This window comes from Furipterus horrens, unplaced genomic scaffold (genome assembly GCF_987537825.1).
Source record: "Furipterus horrens unplaced genomic scaffold, mFurHor1.1.pri manual_scaffold_10, whole genome shotgun sequence".
Lineage (NCBI taxonomy): Eukaryota > Metazoa > Chordata > Mammalia > Chiroptera > Furipteridae > Furipterus > Furipterus horrens.
Genome location: NW_028327180.1, coordinates 32,316,273 through 32,320,992, shown reverse-complemented (window position 1 = coordinate 32,320,992; position 4,720 = coordinate 32,316,273). Strand labels below are relative to the sequence as shown.

At 42.6% G+C, this 4,720-nt stretch overlaps 1 pseudogene; it reads right to left on the bottom strand.

Annotated features, from left to right (window-relative positions):
* Positions 1-228: 228 nt before the first annotated feature.
* On the bottom strand, positions 229-4,416 carry LOC149999444 (FACT complex subunit SSRP1-like; annotated as a pseudogene).
* Positions 4,417-4,720: the final 304 nt, after the last annotated feature.

Below are 4,720 nucleotides of genomic sequence, written 5' to 3'. Positions count from 1 at the left end.
TACCAGTCAGTAGCATTTGGCAAAATTGATCACTCCTTCCTTCTCCTCCCCACCAAAAGTCACTTCCCTTTATTAAACGTTGATTTTTACAGACAAGAAATACAAAATAAGGTAGAAATAGGCCCCAGTTGGAATCTACAGGCCTGACCTTATATAGCTCATGCTACAGCAACTTGAACAGGACCAGAGGCAGCTATAACTTTAAAGTGGGGAAAATAGAAGGAGGATTTAGATTCTGCCATACCCTGCCTCCTGCCCAATCTCTAATCTCTCCCAATTTATAGTCATCCATGTGAAGGAGCAGAGTAAGATACCTCTACTGCTATCACAGTGAAGTGCATGGCACCAGCAGAGTTTATTTAGATGGCACAGAATACAAAGATTATGCTTAACATGAAAAGAAACTGGTTCCAAAATATGGATGGGAGACAGAAGGTGTGATAGGGCAAGTGCAAGGAGAGAAAAATTTCCTCTTGTCTCCTCATGGGATCCTGACACCCAGTCCTCTGTGCTGGGGTGGCAGGGGTTGGGGGTTACTGGTTAGCTAATTCCTCTTCTTCAGAGTCCTTATTATGCCTTTTATTCTTTCCTGAGAACTAGCATCACAGGACACAAACCATCCTCTTGAAGCTCTCACTTAGCTGCCTTGAGAATGATTCAGATAATGAACCCCTAAGGGGCATCGATTTCTTTTTCATCTTTACATTTATTTTTGTTTTTTTTTTTACTTGTCCCTCTTAGAACACTCGCCCTGGGCCCCTTTATATTATTTTATGGCTTTTCCCCTCCTGGTATCCTCAGTCTTACCATCCCACTTTTATTAATTCCCTTTGGACATTCCCTTCCAGATTTTGTCTACCTTCTTGTAAAGATCTGTGATGCTGATGGTCTGACTTGATCTTTCTCTGCTAGCTTTGAGCCACAGTATATACACAGACATGCTGCCTCTTGGAGGCATTGGGATCTTTGCCCTTCTCCACCTCCACAAGCTTATTGTGACCCTTATGATCCTTGGTCATCTGGCCTTTTTGAGCTGTTTCCTCTTTTTCTCATACCATCCACTGTCACCTTTATTACTGGAGGGGCTGGCAGAGTGTTGCTGTCAAACTTTCCTGCCATTTCTTCCTTTTCTTCACTTCTTGGTCATCATTGTTGGTGGCATTCTCTTAAGTAGGTACCCTGTCTCAGTTCGAAGTAGGCATCATGCCTTACTTTATCATTGGTAGAGACCTATTTATTTATTGTCATCCTCGCTTTCAGTACTCAGTTTTTGATATTGAGCTTTTTTTAAAAAGTATATTTTATTGATTATGTTGTTACAGTAGACCCAATTTTTTCCCCTTTGCTCCCCTCTGCCCAGTACCCTCATTCCCGCCAGCAATCCCACCCCCCTTAGTTCATGTCCATGGGTTGTGCATATAAATTCTTTGGATTCACCCTTTCCTATATTATTCTTAACTTCCCCCTGCCTATTTTGTACCAATCGATTATGCTTCTTCATCCCTGCACCATTTCCCCATTTCTCCCCTTTGCCCTCCAAGCTGATAACCCTCCAAATGATCTCCATACCTATGATACTGTTCCTATTCCGGTTTGCTTAGTTGGATTTTGTTTTTATTTTTTAGATTCAGTTGTTGATAGTTGTGAGTTTGTTGTCATTTTGGTGTTCAGAGTTTTGATCTTCTTTTTCTTAAGTGAGTCCCTTTGACATTTCATATAATAATGGCTTGGTGATGATAAGTCTTTTAGCTTTACCTTGTCTGGGAAGCACTTCATCTGCCCTTCCATTCTAAATGATAGTTTTTCTGGGTAGAGTAATCTTGGTTGGAGGTCCTTGCTTTTCATCACCTTGAATACTTCTTGCCAGTCCCTTCTTGTCTGCAAAGTGTCTTTTGAGAGATCAGCTGATACTTTTATAGGCACCCTTTTGTAGGCAACTCTCTGCTTCTCTCTTGCTTCTTTTAAGATTCTCTATCTTGAACCTTTGGCATCTTAATTATGATGTGTCTTGGTGTAGTCCTCTTTGGGTCTAGCTTGTTTGGGACTCTGTATGCTTCCCGGACTTGTATTTCTAATTCTGTCACAAAATTTGGTAAGTTTTCCTCCATGATTTTTTCACATAAGTTTTCAATTTCTTGCTCTTCCTCTTCTCCTTCTGGCTCCCCTATGATCTGAATGTTGGCATGTTTAAAGTTGTCCCAGAGGATCCCAAGCCTCTCCTCATTTTTTTCAATTCTTGTTTGTTTCCTCATTCTATACTGGTTGACTGTTTTTCTCTTCCTTTTATTCCAAATCATTGATTTGAACCTCAGTTTCCTTCCCTTCACCATTGGTTTTGTGTGGATTTTCCTCTGTTTTATTTAGCATAGCTTTCACTTATTCTCTTATGCATTTTCTGTACTCAAGCATATCAGTCAAGCCTGTAAGCATCTTTATCACCAGTGTTTTGAACTCTTCATCTGTTAGGTTGGCTATTTCTTCATCTGTTAGGTTGGCTATCTCCTTATCACTTAGTTCTCCCACTGGAACATTGATCCATTCCCCCTTTTGGGCTATACTTCTCTGTCTCCTCATCTTGACAGGCTCCTGTGTTTGTTCACCTCTGTGTCTTAGGCAGAGCTGTGGCTCCTGTTAGGTGGTAAGGGGCGGAGCCTTAGGGATTTGCCAGTACAGGGCGACGTGTTTCACCACGTTGTGGCGCTGTATGTGGGGGACTTTAAACAAGCAGACTATGCTGAGAGATCAGCAGTTTCTTCCTCCGCCCCAACCCTCACTGCTCTGCACAGTCAGAAGCAATGAGGCTTTATTTTTCCTGGCACTGGGACTGTGAGCTGCGGGGTCTGTTCAGGAGCTGGGAACACTCCCCAGGTGTCCCTCCCTACTTTTTAAAATGTGTGACTGTGCTTTCCACCAGCCTGCTGCTGCTGGCACTGCTGCCACCACCACCGCCACCACACTACATCCTCTCTGCCCCTCATACCTGTCTGGATGAGTATTTCTTTTTTATATCTTTGTTTTGTTGGACTTCTGTACAACTCAATTTTCTGGAACTTCTGGTTATCTCTAGTTTTGAGGTAGTTGTATTCCTTCTTTGTTGTGGAGGGAGACCCAGCGTGTCTGTCTAGGCCTCCATCTTGGCTGGAACTGATGTTGAGCTTTTTTGCATTGCCAAAATCAGTTTCCTATACTACCCCCCGCTCCAATGCTGCTAAAGGTATACTAAGTGTCCTGCGTGGTCTCAATTTGGAAGTCAAAGGAACAAGTGGTTGTATCCACAGGCAAAGTTGATGAAGGAGATCTCATTGAAGCAGATATGCATGGGTGGCTTGTGAACCTAGATGAAGCACTGCTCCAGCAGGCATAGCAGTCCTGAGCTTACTTTGTAGGAGCAGGTGACACCACGGGGCCCCTGATTGCCCTATGAAGTTGCCTGGGACTGTGATTTTATGGTTCCTTAGAGCTTTCATGGCCTGGCTGACCATCTTTTGTTGATGTTCTGACATGTTCTTATTGAGCACCATTCAAACTACACCTCCATCTCTTCCTTGTTCATATTGGGAGTCAAGAAAATGTTCTCATCCTTGGAGAAAAGGAAGATCAGGAAGTGTTAAAAGGTTTGGCCCTGCTTGATTGATTGGGGGATCCAGGCTGATCACACACACAAAAGATCTGGTGCTAGTCTTTGTGGGGCAGCAAAAAGAGATTAGGTACAGGGTGTAGGGCATCTTGTAGTAAAAGATCTTTACATGCAGGTGCTGAAAGGTGGGGTAGATCCAAATGATCTAAAATCCAAGGAAAGTCACACAATGCAGCTCCTGGAAAGATGCATGTCCAGTGGCCTGGATTACATCCACCTCAGACAGCAGGTACTGGGCAAACATCTCAACTAGGTGTACACCATCCTCCAGGGTAGGAGGTACATAGAATTTCACCCACATGAGAGAGACTTTGGCGTCAATATTCTGATGAAATTTCAGTGTCACTTTATTCTTGCCTGTGGTGTACTGAGACATGTTGCTGAGAGGTATCACAAAGACTGGCTGGTCACCAATGTCAAAGAAAAGCAGCAGTCCACTAAACTTCATTATTCCCAAGTTCTAGCCCTTCACATATAGGGATTTCTTCATCTGCTCAAGGCAATAGGGAGTTTTAAGGAAATCAGAGAATTTCTCAATTCAGATTCTCATGAGCCATCATACTTGTAAACCTGATTGTTTTCTGTGAGAAGTTTAAGTCTGTAACCCAGAACTACACTGTGCTAGATGCCTTTCTTCAACACTCTAACCTGGATGTTGTCCATTTTCCCCATCTTGCTATTCTGGTAGATGATACCCAAACAGCTCAACCTCAACCAACCATCGTTCATGGAGCCTTCTACCTCCTGATAGACATCTTGAATTCCAGTGTCTTTGCCATGAGAACAAAGATTTATCTTATTTGTTCATCACTTTTTAACACTTAGCACAGCACCTATATTGCACTCAGTTAATGTTTGGAATAAGTGAAAGAACTAATGGATGCATGCCTTTCCCAGGATAGCTTGGTATGGACTACATATAGATTTATGTCACAGCTGTGCCTATATAAATTTCAGCAATGCTCTACTAAGAATAAATATTTTTATAAATGACACCAGTGTTTATCCAATCACTCCTCCACAGAAAAGAAATAGGGACCTTCCATATCTGGTTCTGCAGGTAATGAGGTGAGAAGTCATCAC